Source organism: Jaculus jaculus, chromosome 16, assembly GCF_020740685.1.
Source record: "Jaculus jaculus isolate mJacJac1 chromosome 16, mJacJac1.mat.Y.cur, whole genome shotgun sequence".
NCBI classification, from domain to species: Eukaryota; Metazoa; Chordata; class Mammalia; order Rodentia; family Dipodidae; genus Jaculus; species Jaculus jaculus.
Genome location: NC_059117.1, coordinates 30214774 through 30241004, shown reverse-complemented (window position 1 = coordinate 30241004; position 26231 = coordinate 30214774). Strand labels below are relative to the sequence as shown.

At 40.7% G+C, this 26231-nt stretch overlaps 1 long non-coding RNA gene across 1 annotated transcript in view; it reads right to left on the bottom strand.

Moving 5' to 3' along the window:
• Nucleotides 1-24540, bottom strand: part of LOC123455269 — a 166114-nt gene extending 141574 nt beyond the window's left edge. Inside the window, exons 1-2 of the long non-coding RNA XR_006633801.1 lie at nt 24299-24540; nt 21399-21438 (exon numbers count right to left, since the gene is read on the bottom strand). This is a non-coding gene — a long non-coding RNA (uncharacterized LOC123455269). The remainder of the gene's footprint in view (nt 1-21398; nt 21439-24298) is intronic.
• Nucleotides 24541-26231: the final 1691 nt, after the last annotated feature.

The following is a 26231-nucleotide window of genomic DNA, read 5'->3' as shown; positions in this document are numbered from 1 at the left end:
AAGAATGTGGTAGAAACATGTGTCAGCAAGTGTATGCTCATTTCAAAACTAAAAATGAATGAAGTATGTGGGTTACATTGACCTTGTAGGGCTTAAAAGTAAATAACCCTCACAAAGTCATTGGTAAACACAAATAAAGTAAGGCTTTTAGTTGTTTTTTTTTTTTTTTTTAACAGCTTTGTTGAAGTAGGGTTGATGTTTAAAAAGGTATCTATTTAGTGAGTTAAGGAAAACACTCTTGTTACCATCACCTCAAGTTAGTATATCTACTACTTATCAAAGCATCTTTTGTTTCATTTCCATTGTACAATGGGTTTTATTTGTTTATTTTTGAGGTAACAGCACAACAGATGACTTACTCTATAAATTCAGAAGGGCACCAATATCATGTTGTTAGCTCTGTGAATTACTGTGAGCCTCAGGTCTGTAGAGCTTATCCATCTGTCTGAAGCTGTCAGTGAATAGCCAGACCCTACCTTTCTCCCTTACCTGCCTCCTCCCTCCAGCCCTTGGCAATAGCTATGGTGTATTTTGCCTCCTTTAGTTTGACTATTAAAGATTTGTCATAATAGAAGAGCCTTTCTACATGTCGCTTACTTAATTTACCATATTATTTGCTAGGTTCACTCAAATTGTCACAAATGAAATTATTTATTTTTTTTTCTAAAGCTGAATAGGGCTGGAGACATGGCTTAGCAGTTAAGGTGTTTGCCAGCAAGACCAAAGGATCCAGGTTCAATTCTCCAGGACCCAAGTAAGCCAGACGCACAAGGTGGCGCATACATCTGGTACTCATTTGCATGGTTGGAGGTCCTAACACACCCATTCTCTCTCTCTCTCTCTCTCTCTCTCTCTCTCTCTCTCTTTCTGTGCCTCTTTCTTGCTCTCACAATAAATAAATAAAAATAAAATATTAAAAGCTGAATGATACTGCATTTTATGTATATATCACATTTTCTTCTTAAAGAAATATTTATGTGTTTGTTTATTTCAAAGAGGAAGAGAGAGAGTGAATGTGTCTGCCAGGGCCGCTTGTTACTGCATACCAGTTCTATATACACATGCCACTTTGTGTGTCTGGCTTTTATGTGAGCACTGGGGACTTGAACCTGGGTCAGCAGGCTTTGCAAGCAAGCACCTTTAACTGTTGAGCCTGGCCACATCACATTTTTTTTCATCCAATCATTAATCAATGGACTTTTGAATTTCCATATCTTGGCTACTGTAAATAATTCTGCATGTAACACGAGAACGTAAGTCTCTCTTGGCGCTCCTTATCTGGTTCTTTTGAAAATATACTCAGAAGAAATAAAGCTATAATTCTCCAATGGGCAGAGTAATCATATCAGTGTTTATAAGTATATAAGTGACATGCGCTTCTTAAGTTATGTCTCAGGAGGAATCTTCTTCCCTATTGCCCTCAAGAATGAAGGAGACAGGCACATACACACCTGCATAAACACACCTGTGCATTGCATACAAACGCACCTTTGCTCCATTTCTGACACTTTAAGTTGAATTTCAGTCCCACAAATCTAAATGCTCCTCCACAACAGCTTGGCCTAACCTTCAGAACAGTAATTACATAGATAAAAATGGTTACCGTTTTCCATGGCCTACATTGCAGAGACCATGTGCTCTAGGGACCTCTTCCCATTCTAATGACAAGGAAGCTAAGGTCCAGAGAGCGACATCACCACACAACACTGCAAAAGCAAAAAAAAAGAAAAAATAAATAAATTTTAAAGAAAAAGAATCTTGCATGTGTTGGAAAGAAGGGGTTTGGGAGAGTGGGGATAAGGGAAGGGAGCAAAGGAAAAGGAAGGGGCTGGGAGAGGAGGATTATGCTCATGGCATAAAATGTTATGTATGGAGATTGTCGATAAAAAACATAAATAAAGCAAGAAACGGGACTTCAGGTATTTAAGTGAGGCTTAAACTCCTGCGCTTCACAGCACCGCCATCCGGGGCTGTGCCAACAGCTGATTGGAACGTGTGACTGCAGCGTGGTCACAGAGCGTCACAGACTGAGAGGGAAAACAGCATGCTAGTATGCAGACAGGAAGAAAAAGAAAAAAAAAAAAAAAAAATCTGTTAAAATGTGAAGCCAGGCTTCTTATGTGGTTTGAACGTTTGTTGTCACAGCTGAAAATGATTACGTTTAGAAATCCCAATGAAGTGTTCACAAAATGGCTCTCGCTTTGGAAGCAGTGTCCACGCTGCGACCATTTTCATAGCTTGCTTCAGCCGTTCACCTTGAAACAATGTCACTTAGTGCTTGCACGTGAACCAGCGGCTCCGTTTTCGCTCTGATCTTCCTTTAAAACTCCCCCTCCCTTGCCGTCTTGGGACTTCTGTTGGTTGCCCCTTGACCTAGAATGTTCCCCGGGTTCTAGCCCACCCTCGCTCCAAATCCCAGCTGATCCATCTGCCAGGTGATTCGCCCTTGAGAACCTGGCCATCCGCTGTTGTGGGTGGCACCTGGCTGATTTCCTCCCAACTCGGAAGCCCCAGGGCATTGTTGCCTACTTCATTGTCCCTCATGCACCTCGCTCAGGTGGTACCAGCGATGTCTGAGGAGCGGAGGGGAGGGGAGGGAAAGAAACCCCTCCTCCCAGAGGCATTCCCAGCATCACGACTTCGTGCTTGGAGGCTCTGGCTTCATGCAAAAGGCTGCAGTATTCAGGCGGCTCTATTTGGAGAAAAGCCTAGGCTAACTTGGATACGAAAATGACAGCAGTGGCAGACATGGTCTGCAGCCAACGTTGACCCAAGGTGCACAACGTCAGCAAGCTGCTGGGGGTCTACCCACGCGCGAGATCCTGGTCGCCAGCAGGGGTGCCGTCGCTGCAGGGCCCAGGCCTGGGTGCTTGACCGACCAAGAAAAATACCGTAGACCCTGGGACTTACTGATCAAAGCAAGCGGCAGCTCCGTGAGAGAATCAGGACCTGAATTATTAGTATGCGTGTTTTTAAAATGAGGACACGCTCGGATCATGTACATGTAACCCCCGGGGGCGGGGGGGCACTGCTCACAGGGAATCCTAGTTCAGGCCACACCCTTTGGGCGCCAGTGGAATCTGGAGAAATGAGGGAGACACTGCCAACACTCTTCTTGTTTATGATTTTAAAGGTTGGAAACCTTGAAATTCCTCACATTTCTTCCAAATCAAGATATTTAGATCACAGACCCTTTAATCTAACTTTGATTTTTGGAATGTCTGAGTTCTCAGCCCAGATTTAAGACTTGTTTCCCAATTAGTACCATGAGTTGAGGAATCTCCTGGCATCTGCCATTTGCAGAGTAAACTGAAAGTAGATAAAATAAACTTTTTTTTTTTAAAAAAGGGCAGCATATTTTGATTAACTTCCGGCAAGATTTAAAAGACAGCCTAAACCACAAAATGTCAGTTTCTGAAACATTGTTTTTTTTTTTTTCATTTGTGCCAGACAGTGTGACTCCACGCCCACTTACTGGTACTTATTTTTAAATCTACTGCTTTTTCATAAAAGTAACTAATTCATAAACAGGGAGATTACTCTAACTCTCTAAACACTTAAGTTTCTGTCCGTATATTAATGCTACTCTCACTTTTGAAACTTCTGTAACTTCTCTTTTCAGAACGCAGTGACCGCTGGGGTGACTCAAAAATGGCCAAACTACTGAGAAGAAGAGATAGTGGAGTGCTCAGCACTGAGACATCTCTGTCACATCCTCCAAGGCTGAGGGACCATTGTGGAAGAGGTGGCAGAAAGAATGTAAAAGCTAAAGGAAGGGCAAGGACGCTTGCAACACTGTCTTCCAGACACAAAGTGGCCTTGATATTCATGGCCTCACAGTGGCTGATGCTACCTGCACAAGACCTTCATAAAGGTCTGGTAAAAAGGATGACATAAAAACAGAAAAGAGACTAGTTGGAAAGAAGAAGTGATTCAATGAAAGGGGGACTTGGGAGGGAGGAAAGGGGAGTATTGGTAGACATGGTATATTGTCCATATTTATGGAAGTTGTCAATAAAAACTTTTTTAAAAAACAAAGAAATAAAAATTAAAAAGAAGCTGCAATATGAATCGTGCTCTTATGACTAGCCTGACAACCAACTTCAGGGTGATGGTGACAGGCACAGTAATCAATGAAAACCCATCAAAGCAGAAATCCAGAGGCAACAGAGAACTCAACACTAAAACTGTCAACAAGCTTGCCATAGCCCAGGAAACATTGTGGAAGAGGCGACACAAAGATTGTAAGAGCCACAGACCCAGTAGGAAGATCCACAGGCAAGTCCCCCCAGTACCCCACAAGGACTGATAGAGGCCTTCATGACCCTACACTGATTACCTAACCCTACTGAGGAGGGCCCCCAAGGTAATAGAAGTAGGGGATAATAGTATAACCTGCCACATATATATATACATACATATACATATATATATATATATATATATATATATATATATGATAAAAAATTCTTTTAACCAAAAAATTTGAAAATTAAAAAATTAATTTTCACAAGATCCAAGCAATATTGGCATCTCTAAATAATTTTTAAATTAATTCATCAAAACTTAGATACACAGCCAGGCATGGGGGCACATGCCTTTAATCCCAGCACTCGAGAGGCAGAGGTAGGAGGATCACCATAAGTTCAAGGCCACCCTGACACTATATCATGAGTTCCAGGTCAGCCTGAGGTAGAGTGAGACCCTACCTTGAAAAAACAAAAGAAAAAAAAAAAAAGAAACTAAGATATGGATACACTTCACTAATGACAATCTTGAAAAAAAATACTAGATCAGGGCTGTTTCCCTAAAAAATATTAAAATGTTTATTGGATTAACTCACAAAGGATGAAGACCAGCTCTCTAGATACATATAATTTAGTTTACACATTTTTTGACTGTTTGCCTCAACCACTCCATATTATTTTTAGATTTTTTAAAAATTTTATTATTTATTTGCAAGCAGAGAGAGAGAGAGAAGAGAGGCAGACACAGAGAGAATGTGCATGCCAGAGCTTCTAGCCACTGCAAACAAACTCCAGAAGCATGTGCCCCTTATGCATCTGGCTTATGTGGGTCCTGGAAAATTGAACCTGGATCCTTTGGCTTCACAGGCAAATACCTTAACCACTAAGCCATTTCTCCAGACCATATTTTTTACTTTGTACAATATTCTAATAAAAAATATTTATAAAGCTGGCACTCACTTATCAATAGTTAGAGAAAAGTCGGTCTCCATGTTATCATCAGGTTTGATTAATGTTTGTATCTTATTATCAATATACTCTTTATACTTTAGCCTAATCAACTTTTCCCCTGTTTTAAAAAGGGTAAAGTTTTTATGTCTTACCCAGAAATCTTGCCCTGAGAAGTCTTATTCATGTAAAAAAAAAAAATCAATCCTTCACACATGAAAGTGGCCCAATAAAATGAGAGCTGCTCACAGAATGTTAATTTCACATTGGTGTTTAGCAGAGTAGCAAAAATGAGATAGAAGTTTCACTGTAGGAAAACTGACTTAATCTGGCATTTTATGCAGTTACCCAAATCCATCTTGAAGTATGACATTAGTCAAATATATACTCCACTGTTCTTAATAGTAATATCATATTGTTTGCTAGTGAGGCTGTCTGAAAAAAAATAGCAGTAGCTATGCCATTTGATTTGCTAAGTCCTATGGAGTTTACTTGATATAGTCATTACATTATTTCACTATTCATTACTAATAACAAAATACTTGAAGCAGGCTGACATCCTTAAAGGAAAGAAGTTTATCTAACTCACAGCTCTGGAGATTTAAGTGCGTGGTGTTAGTATCTCCTTGGTTCTGATGAGGACCCTATGACATAGGGCAGAGTGCGTGTATGAAAGAGAGATCACTTCACCAAACAGCAGCCAGGGAGCAATTCTGGGGCTAGAGTCCATGCTTATTACAACTGACCCTCTCTGGAGTTCAGAGATTGTCACTGAGAGCTCAGGGATCAAGTCCTGTGAAAGCTATCCCTACCTCTTCCAAGGGCTGACTCTCTAATGACCTAACCCTCAACCCATGTATCACCATGTGAAAGTTCCACCTAACCTACACACAGGCATACTAAGGGCCGTTCTCCACTGTGTGAACCCTTAGGGGATAAACCCTCATCAAGGCATATGATTGATATGTAAGTAAAAGTGTTGCAACTTTTTTAAGGTGCGTAAAGAACCTCATAACATATGACCTGTGTTCATTTCAAAGAATATAGCTAAAGATATGGCATGACAAGTGAATATAATGATACGATTCTTCACCATTTTAATGGTCTGTGATTCTCAACTCTTCACATACCTCTAAGGACTCATTCTGAAGGCATCTGACAAAACACTAGGCTTTTCCCCACTCATTCTTATGGAAATTTCAGTGAAAAAAAAGATTATATTATTTCCCTAGGACATCTCTAGTGTAATACTAGGGCATAATCAGAAGTTGTACATTTTTTCTGGCTTTGGAAAATGGACATACACTCTTAATTTTGAAGAATGATGTTTTATTTCCTAAGTGACTATCCATATCAATAATTGCATCCATCCTTTTCCTCTCTATGAATCGTCAAACCTAAATGGGTATCATGCAGCCAGACTACATCATCCTTCTAGGCTATCCTCCTGTATAGCCTCAGATCAATTCTGTGCCTTCAAGATTGTTCAAATCACGGAACCTGTACAGATTCTCCTCCTCTTTGGGATCCAGACCTCTCCTTATGAAGCAGCAGATAAAACAAGAAGAAAAGAACTGACATCCCCAGAGCAGAGGAACTACCTACCCCTGCCCATCAGGCCTGCATTCTACTGATATAAAAGGCATGAGTGAAATAACAAAAAGGCAGTGTCAAAGGCCTAAATTCTCAGTGAATCCCTTTAATTTCACCCCATGACTGAAAAAAAAAAAAAAAAAGAAAAATATAACTTGTTATCAAAAGATAGACCTGGAATGGAGAGATGGTTTAGCAGTTAAGCGCTTGCCTGTGAAGCCTAAGGACTCCGGTTCGAGGCTCGATTCCCCAGGACCCAAATTAGCCAGATGCACAAGGGGTGCACGCATCTGAAGTTCATTTGCAGTGGTTGGAGGCCCTGGTTCACCCATTCTCTCTCTCTCTGTCTCTTTCTCTCTATGTCTGTTGCTCTCAAATAAATAAATAAATATAATCAAAAATTTTTCTTAAAAAAAGGTAGACCTAACACAAGTATGATAAAAACCCAAATGCAGTTTGCAGTGCTTAGCACCGCCTCTTAGGCATTACTTCAACCCAACTGTTTTGTCTTCCTCCTCACCTCTCTTTTTCCTCTTCCACCCCATCTATGATACAGTGAGTTCCCTTCAGACAGACTCAAGCTCACAGTGTTGATTAATCTGGACTCTCAACTTCATTGGACTAAATTATGCCTAGTAGAGTAGTAAAGCACCCAGTGAGTGTGTCTAGGAGGGTATTTCCAAAGAGGATTCAGTAAGGGGAGAAAACTGACCCTAAATTTGGATGGCACCATCCAATAGGCTGGGATCCCAGAGAGAATAAGAGGGGAAGAACAAAAGTCGCCAGCACAGGTTTAGTTCTCTCTGTTTCCGGGCTGCCATGATGTAAGCTGCTCTACTCCACCATGCCTTCCTCACTGCAATTGTCTGAAACTATGAGCCAAAATAAGTCACTCCTCCTTTAAATTGTTCTCTCAAGAATTTTGTCAAGTCACAAAATGTCTAATGTTATGATTCACCTACTTTCTCCTGGATGCTTGTTTTTTTCATGAAAAGAAAAGTATGAAAGAAAATAGCTGTTCTCAATTTTGTATCAGATGGACACAGCAACAAGGCAATTGATGGCTCCCTTGACAAACCTAGCTGGCTCCTCTAGCCTAGGTTGATCACAGCTTGTCCATTTTATATTTTACTATGGATGCATTTTCTTTTTTAATAGAAGAGATCCTCTGGATAAGGGTATTTCTCTCTGGTCAGGAGAAAAGTTTCCTGTTACCTTTGTGATGTGAGATCATCACAGCATTCTCACAGTACATGGGGGAGTATAACAAAGAATGCCAAATAACAGAAGTGCACAAATCTCCTTCAATTCTTAGTTTAGAGGATTTGCATACTTGTAGATATCAGATGAATCATCTCATATATATTGTGCTTGCTTAGTTCACAGATCAGAGAGCTGGGACAGATAGATACCTGTCTGAGCATTTCTGGTTTTGGCTTCTGAGGTTCAGGACTTCATTTTCACCATCTGTTGATGCGTCACTTTCTAGAGTGACACTGATATTTCCTTGGGGACAAGAGAATGTGAGGTATTCATAAATCCTGAACTGGGATGTTTTCAAAGCTTTTCTATGACACAGATGAGATATTCTCCAACAATTTTGGTTTGGGGAAAAAAAAAAACTTCAATGGGATTTTAGTTATACACAATTCATCTTCTCAAGCAGTAACAGTTGAGATTTCAGCTCCAAGGGGCTAAAATTGCTTAAAAGTTATTAATAGTGATGTTAAAGGCAGAACCACAACTCAACAGACCATGTTATAAATGCAGAAAATATGACCCAACAGCTGAAGAGACAACAGGATGAGGAGAGTGAGGCGCCGTTGCAGTCTCCTGGCCTGGACACTATCAGGGAGTTGGTGAAACTCTAAAGGTGGTAAGTTCAATTTCCTTGAATCCATGCACATGAAAAACCTGTCTTTGGACCCAAAGTACAAGGAAATTATGAAGGGCTTAAAAAAAAATAACCTGTCGGTTTTGTATTTGGCTACTTTAACAAATTCTAACTAAATCTTATAATCCTTTGGTTAGGTTTTTAGTATATGATCAAGTTATCCTTATTTAAAGATAATGCTGGTTCTCTTGAAAAACTGTACCTCCTGTTTCTATTCCCTGCCTTATCACTTTAGCTACAAAACAAATCTTTTTATACCTGCTTTGAATGATAAAAAGAGTACTGAGCATTTTTAGTAGCATTGAGATGTACAGACTTGAGGACTCAATGCAAAGACAGAGAAGCTGGAGAGCTGTGTAGCAGTTTTCATGTAATCCAGTGGTTCATGAACTAGGGTGATTATACTAAAATATAGAGAGAGCAAAAGAGCAATAACTAAAGAATATTTCATACTTTTTTGTTTATTTTTATTTATTTTTATTTGAGAGCGACAGACAGACAAAGAGGCAGTTAGAGATAGAGAGAGAATGAGAATGGGCGCGGCAGGGCCTCCAGCCACTGCAAACGAACTCCAGACGCGTGCGCCCCCTTGCACATCTGGCTAACGTGGGTCCTGGGGAATCGAGCCTCGAACCAGGGTCCTTAGACTTCACAGGCAAGTGCTTAACCACTAAGCCATCTCTCCAGCCCAATAGTTCATACTTTTAAAGTTACCAGATGGGAAAGATCAGCAGGCAAAGTAAGGTCACTGCACACGTTTCTTATGCTCTCTGGAAGTAGACAAATGAGCACAAACAAGATGACTACATAACGACAGGAACGGAGATGCAATGTAATGGAGGAAGCAAAACTGGAGTTTTACAAAGTAAGCAGCTGGATTTCTTATTTTATAAATAGTGTCAATTATACAGATCAAGAAAATGCACACATTTAAAGACACTACAATATCCCCATAATCTCCCCCAATCTTGTTGATATCATGCTGAAAACAGTGTCCACATAAAGCTTTCCCAGGGTGTGTATCAGCTGCAGCTGTACAAAGGTAGAAGTGATTACAAGAGCGGTAATGGGAGAGATTGGTATTAAAAGTTGATACCAAAAAATTCCTAAAGTTAAAGCTCACAAAAATCAGGCTGGAGGAATTGTTGAGTGGTTAAGGTACTTGCCTGTGAAGGCTAAGGACCTCGGTTTAATTCCCCAGTACCCACATAAAGCCAGATGCACAAGATAGCACATGTGTCTGGAATTCATTTACAGTGGTTAGAGGCTCACCCATTCTCTCTCTCTCTCTCTCTCTCTCTCTCTCTCTCTCTCTCTCTCTCTCTCTCAAATAAATAAAATAATCTTTTAAAACTTAATATTTTATGTCCTCAGTTGATAGTCATAATCTATCCTTTATTCTGTGCAAATTCCATTCTGTCAAGCCTGATCTGACCCCTGTATGCAGACATGATCCAGCCTTGCTACGCATCATAACCAATGCCAGCCTTCTTATATCACTTACTTTCATGTTGCTATGAACAAATACCTGGCCAGATGCAACTTACAAAAAAAAAAAAAAGGTGTTTAATTCCAGCTTACAGTTTCAAGGGGAAATTTGTGGGGAGGGGAAGCATGGTGACAGGAAACCAGTGTCACATCAGCATGCAGAGGCAAACAGAAGTGGAGCGGGATTTTGAAACCTCAAGGGCTGGGCTGGAGAGATGGCTCGGCAGTTAAGGCACTTGCCTGCAAAGCCTAAGGATCCTGGCTTGATTCCCCAGTATCCACTTAAAGCCAGATGTACAAGATGGCACATGTGCCTGGAGTTTTATGCAGTGGCTTAGAGGCCCTGACATGTACATTTTTTTCTTGTTCTCTCTGTCTCTCTCTCTCTCTCTCTCTCTCTCTCTTTCTCTCTCTGTCTCATTGATAAAAAAATATAGTAATAAACATCACATTTAAAAAAAATAAAAATAAAACAAAAACCTCAAAGGCTGCCCTCAGTCACCTAGTTCCTCCAATGAGGCTCTATTTCCTCCCCGAACCTTCCCAAAGAGTGCAACCAGTTGGGGACCAAATACAAATATTAAAACGCATGAGCTCATTGGAATCATTTTACATTCAAACCACAATGCTACACATGGACTCTATTTTAAACTTATAAGACAACTTACCCTGCCCATGAAACAGGGAGATTACGGACACAGGGATAGAAATTGAAAAAAACAGACAGCAAGTTGCCAGAAGCGATAAACACCAATCATTTTGCCCTTCCTGGCAAATAGGTAGGTATACGTGAACATCTTGAAATACATAGTGGCTTTATTCCACAGCCAGTTGGGTGCCCTCCAAGAGTCAGCAATATCAGTCAAAACTCAGCGGGCCATGACGTTGATGATATTGGTGCATCTGTACTGTTCCAATGTTCCCTATAAATGCATACATACATAAATAGTATTCCATATACCTTCCTTCCTTCCTCAACCCACCAAAAGATAAAACATATTTCCTATCCTTAGCCTAAGTGCATCTCCTCTACTGAAAGGAAGAAAATCAATGGTTTTTTACTGTTTACAAAGGTAAACCACAGCATTCATTTTTCTTGCTATTCATTTTTCTCCAGTCTCAAGTTTGATTATTCTGCCAGCCAGGTGAGAAAAAATGGGGACTAATACTTGCCAGAGCCTCACAGATGCTAGACAAGTGGTCTACCACTGGCTTGCACCCCCAATCCCAAAGGAACATTTTAAAGAAAGCAAAGGAAAGTCTTATAAAAACAATTTGGCATAAATGAGATAAATCACAACTAATTAAATTTGAAAAATTATACCACTATGAATTTTTTCATCTTAATCCAGAAAGGAATATTTTTAAGCCTTTTTCAGTCCATGTCTAGGATGACTATTTGCAGTAACATTTATAAGCTCTGTGAGCTGCTAAAGAGTGTGTTGTTTTATGCTATGAGTTTATGGTGCACTAAAGTTCATTTTCACACTCTGAAGCAGTATATTACTAAACCCAGGCTGGTGACTCATGCCTGTAACCCCAGAATTTTGGAGGCTGATGTGACTGCTAGGAGTTCGAGGCCAGCTCGAGATACACAGTGAGTCTTGGGCTAGTCTGGCTACAGAATGACGCCTTATCTGAAAAACCAAACAGGAAAGAACTTTATTACCATGAACATTCTTGACCTTTCGAGTTGAATTTGAATGCCCAGGCTACACATCTGAACCACAAAATGCCCACAAAGATATTAAGAGGTTAATTAAAACTTCAGTTACAGTGCAGAGAATTCTATGTGATATTTCATCATTACATTTCCATACATGCATATAATGTATCTTGATCATCTTCACCCCTTTGGTCATGCTTTCAGATCCTCCTTTTGCATCCCGTTTTCTACATCCCTAACAGTCTCCCTTTTACTTTCAGGCTTTTTTATTATTTGTTTTTGCATGTATATGTGAGTGGGCATATGCACGTTCAGATGTGTATGGTCACATGCATGTGAGCAGGTAAATGTGTTTGTGGGTGCATGCATACGCAGGCCAGACGTTGATGTCAAGTGTCATTCTCAATGACTCTCCACCTTAGTTTTTGAAACAAGGTCTCTTACAGAACTTAGAGCTCACTGGCTCTGCTACACAAGCTAGCCAGCAAGTCCCAGGGACTTTCCTGTCTATGCCTCCCCAGGGCCGGGAATGAAGGTGCAGATTGCCACACCTGACCTTGACACTGGTGCTGGGGACCCAAACTCCAGGCTGTACTCATGAAGCAAGCCCTTTGCCCATGGAGCCATCTCTCCCAAACATTTATGGCTTTTCTTTTTTCTTATTTCCACTAAGTTCTTCAACATCATTTCTTTTTTTAAAAAAAAAATTATTTACTTATTTAAAAGAGAGAGAGAAAGACAGAAGGTGAATGAGTATGAGCACACCAGAGCCTCCTGCCACTGCAAAGGAACTCTGGATGCATTTACCACTTTGTGCATCTGCCTTGGGTAGTGGGGAATCGAACCCAGGCCACCAGGCTCTGCAAGCAAGTATATTTAAACTCTGAGCCTTCTCTCCTGCCTCATTCAACATCATTTCTAACAAAGAATGAAGTTATCCAAAAGCTCAGTAACTACTATTTGTATAATAGTTTACCACTTTGGTGAATTAAACTGCAATTTAAGTTCCCTTTCACTAATACTGCAAGTGTATATTTTCCTAGTTGAAGTTACTTTCTATTCTTATATTCTACTGTCTTTTTAATTTTTTTTTCACTTTCTTGTTTTCAAATGATACAGAGATCAGTGGGGTGGGAAAAAGAAGTGTGTTGACAAGAGAAAGCCAGTTTTGTGCTCTTTTAAGGTCTCAGAAACGAAAATCTGTTGCTAATGATTTTATCCCAGATGATATGATTTTGGCAAAGCTAGGACAGAGCACATCCTGCCTCTATTCCTATTGGCTTGCTCCTTTCACACAGACATCTGCAAAGAATGAATTTCACATTACTTTTATTTGGCATAGTTTTGGGGAAAATATTTTTCCCTTTTTTTAGATTCAGGATATTGATCTTGAGCAAGTGCTCTGACACTGGGCTCTCAGATGGAGCAGCTGACATAACTGACCCTGGGCCTCAACAATGGCCCCAGTGTCCATTCCACTGACCTTCAGGTACCTTTTGATATAGTAAATCACTCAAGATAGGGTGGGAGAACATTTAAACATCTGACCAAAAAACATTACTTGATAACTTTGGGTTGTTTTCATTATGAAAGTAAGGAATTATTCTATCTTCTACTAAAATAGTAAATTAATCACATCTAATTTAATGAAATCCCCTAGCTCCCCTCAAAAGGGAGGGTTGGATTATAGGTAAGAAGAAAGGGAGTTAAACATACATGCATGCTCAAATCCTGACAGACAATAATGGTTTATGAGTCTAGAGGCTCTGGAAATGTCTCAGTGGGTAAGAGTGTTTGCCACAGAAGTATGAGGACTGGACAGGGCCTGAGATGGCCATCGTTCTATTTCCAGCACCCACATATAAAAGTGAACATGGGTCAAATGTAGGCAACCACAGTCCTGTGGAGTAGGGGAGAGACAAAAGAATCACTGAGGCTCAATGTTCCGCCAGTCTGATTGAAAAAGAAGTGAGAAAAGCAGCTCTTGGTTCAGTGAGAGATTCCCTTTGAAGGAAACAAGTGGAGGAATGACAGAGAAAAACATTCCACATACTCTGGTATCTAAATGAGCTCTCACTCAGCAATGCATCTACATACACATGTGCATACACCACACCGAGAGAGAGAGAGAGAGAGAGAGAGAGAGAGAGAGAGAGGGAGAGAGAGAGGGAGAGAGAGAGTTTATAATGCTGTTTTCTCCGACAAGATAAAGGCCAAAGAACCAGCTGAATAGATTGGTCTTATTTGTGTAGCTTCTGAGTAGAATGGGTAACAGAATAACATACCTTTCCTATTTTGTGGAAAAAGCAATAGCTAGTATTTCTTCAGTCTCATCTTTGTTATTTACCATAATTTCTTATTCCCATATAGTTAAATACTATTAGTATTAGCACAGGCTCTAATTGATTTAATTTAATTAATTGATTTAATTTAATGATTGAACATAAGCCATTGCATTCATTCATCCAATCAAAATTATTGATATATATATGTGTGTGTGTGTGTGTGTGTGTGTGTGTGTGTGTGTGTGTATCACAATTTCTCTCCTAGATGTTTCCCAGAAAGAGAAGCATCCTGCACAAACAGGTTTTGATATAAGTCAGAAGTAGTAGCAGAGACATCAGGAAAAAGTCTTATGGAAAGTAGATCTATGACTATAATAAAGTGGGAGTTATAGGTAAAAGAGGAATATATAAACATTATACCTTCTGTAAAAAAAAACCAGGAAGAACTCAACTTCTGTGTTGGAAAGACATAAGAAGAAAGGGGGAAGACAATGATAATCATCAGTTCATGGGCAGCTAAAAGGGGAAGTCAAATGATACCATTTAAAACTGAAAACCCAGATAAGAAGAAACAACAAAAATGCTACAGAAAATCTTCATAACTTCCAGTAGACAAAATGTACTTTACATACAAAAGGTACCATCCAAAGAATAACATTAATAAGTTAGTTTTTTTTTTTTCAAACTTAAGACTTGCTTTCTGGTACAATCTAGTAGGAAAAAGAAACAAAAACTAGTAGAGAGAAAATACTTACAAACAACTTGTCTGAAGGATGTTATCTGAATGATTTAGAAGACTTTAAAAATTCAACAATATTGAAAACAAGGAACTCAAAATATGGGTAAAAGACCTGAGCAGATGCTTCAGTCAAAAAAATAAATAAATAAAACCTATAGAGATAAGCAAAAGAAGCACATGACAAGATGTTCAACATCATTAGTGAGTAGACAAATGCACATTAAAGACAGGCATGGAACAAATGGAACTTTCCCATGTTGCTGGGAAGGATATAAAACTGGACACCTATTTGACAAATGATTTATACGTTTCTTTAAAAATTGAACATACACATACCACATGACCTTGCCAGTGATGGCCGGGTATTTGCTCTAGAGAAATGAAGACTATTGTTCCATAAAACCTGTACTCAAATGTTTACAGTAGCAGTATTTGTAATCAAGGCAACCAATCCAAATGTTCTTCAATAGATAAATAGAAAGGAAAGTGGTATTAAAACTGCATCTGGGGCTGGAGGGATAGCTTAGCAGCTAAGGCATTTACCTGCAAAGCCAAAGGACCCAGGTTCGATTCCCCAGGACCCACATTAGCCAGATGTGCAAGGGGGTGCATGCGTCTAGAGTTCATTTGCAGTGGCTGGAGGCCCTGGCATGCTCACTCACTCACTTGCTCTCTCCCTCTCTCTCTCTCTCTCTCTCTCTCTCTCTCTCTCTCTCTCCCTCTCTTCCTCCTTCCTTTCCTCCCTTCCTCCCTCTTTCTCTGTCAAATAAATAAATAATAAAATATTTTTTAAATATGCATCTGGTGTTTTAGGGATGGAGGGACCATATCTTGACCTAATAAGAGCTATACATAAAAGACCTAAAGCTCATGTCCTACTAAATGGAGAAAAAAATTGAAGGATTCCTATTAAGGTCAAAAACCACTGCTATTTAGCATAGTATTTAAGTCTTGGCTCAAGCAATAAGACAAAAGAAGGATATAAAAGTGATACAAGTTGGAAAGGAAGAAATAAAACTGGCTTTATTTTCAGCTATGACTCTATATGTAAGTGACCTAAAAGATGCCATCAAAAAAAAAAAAACCTAGAAATTGATAAATTCTTTCAGCAAAGTGACAGGATATCAAATCAATACACAAAAGCAGTGGCCTTCATATATACCAATGATAAACATATGAATAAAGAAATCAAGAAAGCAGTCACATTTATAATAGCCACAGGAAAAAAGAAATTAGAAATTTCCTTATCCAAGGAAGTGAAAGACCTCTACAACGAAAACATTAAAACACTGGAGAAAGAACTTGAGAAAGACATGAGAAGATGGAAAGACCTCTCATGCTCATGGATTGGAAGCATTAATATCATGAAAATGGCTATCCTATAAAAATCAATATACAGATTTAATGCAATTCCAATTAAACTTCCAGCACCATTCTTCATAGAATTAGAAGAAAACAGTCTCAAAATTCATATATAAAGACACAAGGCCTTGGATAATCAAAAATGTTATCAGCGAAAAAAGGAAAATATTATAACTACCAGAGGTATCACCTTACCTGATTTCAAACAATACTATAAATCTGTAGTAATAAAAACAGCATGATACTGGCACAAAAACAGACACATAGATCAATGGACTAGAAGATCCAGATATAAATTCTAGTAACTACGGCTACTATCTGATCTTTGACAAATCTTTGCTGCTACATGATCTTTGACAAAGAGGCCAAAAACACACACTGGAGAAAATATAGCATGTTTTTAGTAAATGGTGCTGGAGAAACTGGGTAGTCACATGTAGAAGAATAAATCTAGTCAGTCTTTGCTCACCCTGCACAAAAATCAACTCCAAGTAGATCAAGGACCTCAATATAAGGCTAGAAACTGGAATAACTGGAGGAAAAAGTAGGGAGAACCCTCCAAGACATAGGCATAGGGAAAGACTGAATAAGACCCCAGTAACCAGGGAATTAGAAAGACACTTGACTACTGGGAATCTCATGAAACTGGAAAGCTATTGTACAGCTAAACAAACCATCAACAGAGTCATAGACAACCTACAGAATGGGAGAAATTCTCTGCCAGCTATATATCTATCTGCCAAATGTTTAATATCTGGAATGTACACAGAATTTGAAAACTAAGCACTAAAAGAAATCAACTCATAAAAGGGGGGAGGGACCTGCAGAAAGTTCTCAATGGAACACATTCAACATCTTTAGCCATCAGGGAAACAGAATTTAAAACTCTGTGGAGATTGTATCTCATTCTGGTCCGAATGGCTATCATTAAAATATCAAATGACAACAAATTCTGGCAAGGGTATGGGGAAAGTGGCACCTTTAGCCATTGCTGGTAGAAGTGCAAACTTGTACAGCCACTGTGGGAATCAGTATGGAGGTTTCGGAAAAGAAATCTAAAAATCTACTGTTTGACTCACCTATGCCATTCCTGCGCATATACTCTACTCTTTACCACAGCAAGACTTGCTCAGCCATGTTTGTTGCTGCTCTATTCACAGTAGCCAGGAAATGGAAACAGCCCAGATGCTCATCAAGTGATGAATGGATAATTAAGATATGGTTCATAAACAAAATCGAATTCTACTTGGCAGTAAGGAAAAATGAAATTTTCAGGAAAATGGATGGACTTGGGGTGGGAAAAATCACACTAAATGAGGTTACATGAGCTCAGAAAGACAAATGCCATATGTTCTCTCTCATACGCAGTACCTAGCATGGAATAGTTTAATTTGTTTATAAGTCATAGAGCATCGGTAGTACAGGTAACAAGACTAAAATGAGGCTAGCAGAAAGAGGAAGCAGGGAGGGATGAGGGGAGGGGAGACTTGATAGGCAAGTGGAGGGATACAAGACAGAGGGTGGAAGGGCCGGGGGATCTGGGGAAAGGGAGGAATGGGAGGAGAGACACACAACACTAGTGAGGGCGTGAGTCAGGACCATGGAAACGTCCTCTTGCATAGGTATTTAAAAGATACAGCACTCTTAAAGAGAAGGAAAGGGGCAGAGATACCATGCAGAGGTGGAGAAAACTTTCCCCTAAAACCAGAGGCTGTGGCTAGTAAATCCCAGTGCCAGAATTGGGTTACCCTCTCCCCACAGTGAGCTGTTGCTAACGAGGCCCATTTGGCCCCCAAAACACTGCAGGCCATTACAAAGCACTTGGTTAACCACCAGTTGAAATGGGAAGACTCTATTACTAAACACACCACAAATTATAGTTACAGGACATAAAGCGATCATGCTGAAACTGAGATGGAAGCCAGATCCCTTATGGATCGCTCTCATCAGTGCTAGAAAATTCTGTGTGAACTGCTGCAGGATAATGGTCGCCAACAGTGTGAACACGCAGTGGATCCTTCAAGTCACAAAATCCGTCAGCCAGACAAGAAGTACATACTGTGGTAATAGTGGCACACAGGCTATGGGGGTAATCAATTGCTCTCCAGTTGGACATGCGGGCTGTTCATGGGGAGTAAATTCATGTCTGATACTGTGAACTAATTCAGAAGCCTATGACTTAAAAGGTCATAGACCCTAGAGGGAAGCTTCCACTGTAGTTCAGTTAAAAGTTTATACCCATCAAAAGCCTTCTAAATGTATTTGCTTTTCTTCCCCTTTGATCCATGCAGCTCTCACTCTTGACTTGATAATTTGTTTTATTTTTTTTTCTTTGTTTTTGAGAATCTTCTTTTTAAAGGTGGCAGTTAAGGGCTGGAGAGATGGCTTAGCGGTTAAGCGCTTGCCTGTGAAGCCTAAGGACCCCGGTTCGAGGCCCAGTTCCCCAGGTCCCACGTTAGCCAGATGCACAAGGGGGCGCACGCGTCTGGAGTTCGTTTGCAGTGGCTGGAAGCCCTGGCGCGCCCATTCTCTCTCTCTCCCTCTATCTGTCTTTCTCTCTGTCTGTCACTCTCAAATAAATAAATAAAAATTGAACAAAAAATATTTTAAAAAAATAAATAAAAATAAAATAAAAATAAAGGTGGCAGTTAATACCATGGAAACCCAAGACCCATCAGAATAATAAGAAAAGAAATCTGGCAGCCTAGCACAAAATGAGTCAGCTCTATTATATCTGCCAAGGCCCAGGAAATACTACAGAGGAACTGATAGATTGCATATGAGTGCTGCTCTCAGAGCTAGCCCGAGAACATCCTCCAGAGAGACGGAAGTAGACACTGAGGAGACACAAACAATTTTCAATATGAAAAAAGTGTAGTGTGTTTATATAACAGAATATTAGGAAACAAATGAAAGGATGGGATGACTGCTTAGCATTTAAAGGCACTTCCTTGAAAAGCTTACCAGCCCAGATTCAGTTTCCAAGGTAGCCACATAAGCCACATCCAAAAAGTGGCACAAACATCTAGTGTTCTTATACAGCAGCAAGAGGCCCTGGTGCAGCCGTACACGTGCACACAAGGGGTTCCACTCAGCAGTAAAGAAAAACAATATTATGAAATTTGCAGGAAAGTGGATGGATCTGGAAAAGATTATAGTTAGTGAGGTAACCCAGGCCCAGAAAGCCAAATGTCACATGTCCTCCCTCATGTGTGCATCCTAGCTGCAAATGACTGGACTTCTATGTGAGATGGGATAAAATTCAGTAGTAGGGGCCAGTAAGCTGGAAAGGGGTATAAAGGGAATAGAAAAGGAGGGAAGGGGGGACTTAATAGGATGGTATTGTATATATGTAAGTAGAAGAACAGATTAATGGGGGTGAAAAGGCCTAAGTGACATCAGGGGAAGAGACTGCATAAAGGAAAGGTGGAGGGAGGGCTAATCAAAATCTAAGAGGGTATGAATAAGTCATATGGAAACCTACTTTTTTGGATCATGGAACACCCAGAAGCCAAAGACTGTTATGAGAAAATTTTTAGTGCCAGGGATGGGATACCTTCCAGTGAGTTGTTGGCCAGGGTAGTCCCTGATGCCCCTAAAACATTACAGGCCATTGCAAACACTCTTGGTTTCTCACCAGGAATAGATGGTAAAGCCCTATTGCCGAAGACTCCACATACTTGGGCAGCAAGGTCACTGAGAAATCCTGTTGGAACTGAGCTGAAAACCATCCCCATGTAGAGTAGCTGACAGAAAGCTGGAGAAAGCTACACCACATGTAGTTCAAGGGGGAGAGAGAAATCACCAGTGAAGATATTCAACAGTGACGCTGCAAGCATTACATTTGGCAAGCCAGACCAAATGAACCAATGGGTGCCATAGTGGGAAACTAACCACTGTCTATTTGGAGGCCCGCTCCATGGGAGAAAATACATGCCTGATACTGAAAATCTATAATAGGGCTAGTCATGAGCCCTAGGGGTATAACGCCTGACTAAATGTATATACTATGCTCATCAAACTGCCTGGTAAGCACTTCTCTGAATGTTCATACCCATATATTAATGCTACTCTCACTTTTGGTTAGAAAACCTTCTCTTTTCATATGGCATTGGCCTTGGGACGACTCAGAAGGCACCATGGTGATAAGAAGAAGTGACAGCTGAGTGCTTAGCACTGAAATATCTCTATCACACCTTCCAAGGCTCAGGGTCCATTGCAGAAGAGGTGGCAGAAAGAAAGTAGGAGCCCATGGAAAGGTAGGACTCCTTACAATGTGCTCCTCCAGACACAAAATGGCCTGGATATCCATGACCTCATAGCGCCTGACACTACCTACATAAAACCATCATAATAGGAGAAAAAGATAATGACATCAAAATATAAGAGAGACTGATTGAGAGGGGGAAGGGGAATAATGGAGAATGGAGTTACAAAGGGGAAAGTGGGAAGAGGGAGTAAATTACCATGAGTTATTGTCTATAATTATGGAACTTGTGAATAAAAAAATAAATTAGGGCTGGAGAAATGGCTTAGTGATTAAGGCTCTTGCCTACAAAGCCAAAGGACCCTGGTTTGATTCCCCAGGGCCCACCTAAGCCAGATGCACAAGGGAGAAGGGGGCACATGCATCTGGAGTTTGTTTGCAATGGCTGGAGGCCCTGCTGCACGCAGCCAATTCTCTCTCCCTCCCTCCCCCTGCCTATCCCCTCCCTCTCTCTCATAAATAAAGGAAAAAAAAATATGTCACTATGGATGATGAAGAAAGGCAAAATAGAACAAAGACACCATGGGCTGGAGAGATAACTTAACAGAAAAGGCACTTGCCTACAAAGCTAAAGGATCCAGGTTTGATTCTCCAGTACCCATGTAAACCAGATGTACAGTTGGTGTATGTAGCTAGAATTCGTTCACAGTGGCTAAAGGCCCTGACATACCCATTCTTTCTCTTTCTATTTGCCTCTTTCTCTTTCTTTTTCTCTCTTTCAAATAAATAAATAAAATTAAGTTAAAATATTTAATATAGACACCCAAAGTGGGAAGACAGTCTAAAACTTAGTCTCTTACAGAGAATAGACATTGTATAATTTTGTATACTATTTATAATATAAAATAAAGTGAATGTATATGCATTGTGGAATAGATAATCAAGCCAATTAACATACCCATTGCATACCTCTTGTGATGAGAATGCTTCAAAGGAGTTCTCCTGGTGACTGTAAGTACACAATATATTATTACTGACTGCAGTAGTCATGAAGTTAAATAGATCCCTTGAGCTTATATAACTGAACTTTTGAATCTGCTTATCAACAGTGCCCCATTCCTGCTCCCTCCATGAGCCCTTCATTAGCACCCATTCCCTCCTGACTTCTGGAGATAAAACCACTTTACATTCCACATGTAAGTGAAAATATGCAGGATTTGTCTCCTATGCATAGATTATTTCACTTAACCTACTGTCCTCCAAGTCATTTATGTTGCCACAAATGACAGAATTTCCTTCTATTTAAAGGCCAAATGGTATTCCATTCTTTATATTTAAATGCCATATTTTTTAAAGCTAACCATATGCTGATCAATATTTAAGGCTATTCCATATTGGGAAGCCAATGAAAAACACAACTTGATATCACTTCATAATGACTGTTATAAAAAGACTGTTATTTTTTAAAAGGTGGGGGGAGAGAGGGCTGGAGAGATGGCTTAGAGGTTAAGGTGCTTGCCTGCAAAGCCTGAGAACCCATGTTTGATCTCTCTCCAGATCCCATGTAAAGCAGACGCTCAAAGGTGAGGCAGATTGCAATGTCACTAGGTGGCACAAGTGTTCAGCGTTCAACTGCAGTGGCTGAGGCCCTGATGTGCCGAGAGACAGAGAGCAGCATTTGGGGAGAATGTGGAGAAAGGAAGACCCTGGTACCTTGCCAGTGTAAACATAAATTATTACAGCCACTATGGAAAACAATATAGGTATTCCGCAAAAAAAAAAACTTAAACTAGAGCTATCAAATGATAATGTGATCCCACTTCCATGTATATGTGCAAAGGAGATGAAAGTAGACTACTGTGAGGAAACTAACTTTCAAAACAATGAAGTGAACTATTGGTACATGAGAAAACATGATGTATATGGATTATGCAAAGGGAAAGAGACAATTTTGAACATGTATGATTCCACTCATAGGATTCATGATAGGAGATGCAATGATGATTCTAATCCATCATTCATTTCTTTCTCCAGAGATTTAATGAAGAAAAATATAGTGAAAAAAAAAGTTCAGTCTTGTGATTTATATAGATTTATATAGGAAATGCTGGCTGGGAATGTGAACAGTTTTTCAAGGTGCTTGCATAGATTGGCACTGCCTCTCTGCCATGCCTGTGCCAAGCACACAGCACATGCTTCAGTCAGCACACTCTAGGAAACTGATGCCTGGAACAAAGTCTGATTTCCAGTCTCCCCCCACCACCAGAGAAAAACAGCAGGATCAAGGGTCAGCAAATCTCCAGAAGTAAATGAGACTAGCCAGTTCCATTCAGTGGTAATAACACAGACTAAACGTAGTGAAGTTCTCATTCTTCTAAGCCGGTGCAATTCAGAATCACGTGTTCTACAAGGGTACTATAGCAGAAGACATCTTAGAAGCATCTGTAAAGTGAGGCGAAAAGGCTCTTCCACTTAAAAGAGGTGTGAGGAAAAGCCTGCTTACCAGAGCAGTTTCCTGTCTAGCAAGGTGTGAACAAGGGGAAATGGTTGGTGCTTTTGCATGGCTGAGTTGGGTCACATACTTTCCTAGGAATCCCCCTGCCTCTCAAGGTGAGTTAACATCAGTGGTTGAGTGGTGAATTAAAAGCAAACACTTTCTGGAGAAAGGAAATGGCCCCAGTCACGCTTTTAACAAGTGCCTGTGCACTCAGCTTAAGTGGGTCTTGTGCACCCAGTGTAAGTATGCTCGTTATATCTTCTCTACTGTCTTCTTGCCAGGTAATCTGAAGAAAAAAAAATAGAACCAGCAATCTAATTGAGCAAATGTCTCTTTTTTTTTTTTTCTTTTCCAATGCCATGGGTATGACAGCTCTAATTGTTTTTCCCCCATAGTGTTTACCAGGCTGATTGTTGTAGAAGTCATGACGCATGACGGTATTGTATTCGGGATGCTCGCCATTTGTTCTCATTTGGTGCTGGTGCTCTGGGAGAGGGCCTACCTCACTTGCCTCTGGCTACTGTGTGAGTGAGTGGCAAAGCTACCTCAGCTTCCTTGTCTGTGAGTAGGGCAAAGTGGTCACCTTCAGTACCTAGCAAGTAAAGGAGTGTGTGCTGATCACTGATGGTTATTGCTCTAAAAGTCCTGGTTACTTTTCTAAAGAGTTTCCTAAGAAACCGCTCAAGTGATCGCTCGGCACCATATCCCAGCCCTCTGTGCCATGGCTCCTGGAGTGCCAGCTCCTGTCCCTGCTGTCCACGTGATCTGCACTGCTTAGACCAACTTAACCCCGGAGTCCAGAGAGTCACTATGGACCGGTGACTGAGGATTCAGCTGTAGGAATCAGACAGCCCAAACCAAATCCCCACATCTGCCATTAGATAGCGTTACAAATACTTAACCCTCTTGGGCTCCATGTTCTCATCTAGATGGTGATGGTAAGCATGACCGTCCCCCCAGGAGGCTGCTGTAAATGCGATGATGGTGGTGATAGGTGCAAAGTGTTTGGCACCATCCGCCAAGAACAGACTCTTCTGTCGCTTACTATCATGCCCATCACCTTTCAGGTTCTCACTATAGAGATCTCCTCTTCCATCTAACTTCCCTGCACCTACCTTCTAAGCAATTAGCTTTTATAACTCGTGCCGCAATTCAATCTTAACCAAAATCAGATAGAAATAACTTAAAATCAGATATACCAGTTCCTAATAACAGAGAACCACTGAGGTTTAGGCTGTGATGTAACTGTATTCACAGTTGCTCTAATTAGACTCTTCCAGATAGGAAAGAGATAGGAGAGATGCAGTCTTAAAAGAATGGGTTGGGGGAGGGGCAGAAGCAAGGAGATAGGAGACGCAGAACTCAGCCTTACCGAACATGGAGGAGTGAGAACTGCCTTCTCCTCCCTGGCTGCTCCCTCAGCAACGCACGTGCAATGCTCTCTGCCAGGTTGTGTGCCTCGGCTCTGCGTGTGCTGTCTTTGCAGCATCCCCATCATCTTCCCTCTGCCCCTGATTTGTCTAAGCTTCCATTCACTCACGCTTTCTACTGCCCTTGCCTCTTTACTTACACATGTCTGTGAGAACCTGACTTTGACCATGACTGCTGACTTCGCTTGGCTCCCACTCAGATTGCTGACAGATGTTCAATGACCCAGATCCTCTTTTCATACCGGATCAAGTCACCAACTAGCCTGTATACTGCCCACATGAGCTAGTTTTTCACCTTTGGTCCAACAAGTGGTGTTGCAATAGGAGTCACCTGGCCAGGTAACTCAGCAACTCCTGCACCATCATCAGACCCCTGTATTCAGCAGACACCTTTTAGGTGCTTATGAATACTTCTCAGACCTTCAAGATCTCAAGTTCCAGGAGTTCGTTTGCAGTGGCTAGAGGCCCTGACACGCCCATTCTCACCCTCTCTGTCCCCATCTCTCTGTCTCTAATAAATAAATTAATTAAATTAAATAATTTTTAAAACAGATACTCTCTAAGAAAATTGGTGTTTGCCTAAGAAAATAGCAGGGATGGAAAGAATATAGGAGCTGGAGAGTAGACAGAAGGCTGTGGAACTATTTTGCCTGGACAGCAGCTGTAGTTACCTGCATAAGACGGGAAAGAGACAGGGCCCAACCTTTCTGTCATGGGTAAGGGAGGGGCGTATGACTCCTCCATCTCTCACTGAGTGGCTGCCAGAAGAGAGGTAGCTGCTCTCTTCCATGATACATCCACTAGTATGTTGGAGGGGGAAAGAAGAGATTCAGTAGGAATGAGAGGCAGATAAGAGAGGGTAATGGAAGGTCTATATGATCAAATTAAAATATATATGTAGTAGGAAGGAAGGAAAGAAGGAAGCAGGAAAGAGAGAGGGAAGGAAGGAGAGAGGGAGGGGAAAATAGATGTTCCTGTACCTGCTTATTTCTGAACTACTGTAGTCTGAGCTCATGGCTCACTCCTATGGACTCTACTGAACACCGGGAGAGGCCAGCACACTCCCACATGCTTTTGCTTCCAAAGAGCAGTGGGTGTCCAGACTTTGAGGTACTTCCCTATTCTATAATAGGAGTTATTTCTTGTCCAACTCACAAGAGGTATTTTCCTAGTCGATAATAAGATTTATCATTACCCAGCCTATGATATTTAAATCTTCATTATACAAATGTCATCATCACTGAGCCAGGACATATTTCTCAAGTTCCATTCTGGCCCCCAACCTCCCGATGTGAAACTCTGTATTTATTGAGATTCACTTTGGCTAAGTGTAAACAAAAATGTCTTCATATAACAGTCTTAAGAGAACTTTTTTCTTTTTCTCCTATTTTTGATAGTTGCATACATTCATACAATGTATTTTCATCATGTCCCCTTCAATTACTCTCTTATCTTCCTCCCCTTCTTACTGACATCCTTCTTCTTCCCCATTAATCCCAATTTTACTTTTATGCTTTTTTATCTACTTAATTAATTACTTATTAATTAGGGTTTCCTAGATGGTCATGGGTGTAAAGTCATTTACTGTGGAATGGGGAACTTTCGGGGGCTACACCACTGATGAAACTGACTCCCCTTTCCTGGCAGCCATGAGCTACTCTGGGAGTTGTGGGTTCCTGTGCAACCTTCCCCCATCCATCGTGATGTACTGATGGGCTGGATCTTGTGCTGGAAATCGCAGCTGCTGGGAATTCATGAGTGGCCATGTTGCATCCAAAAGATAGTTTCACAGCTCTCCTCTCCCTCCACAGGTTTGCTTTTCTATCACATGAAAGGCAATTCAGGCAGCAGATATATGAATGTTCTGTCTGAAAC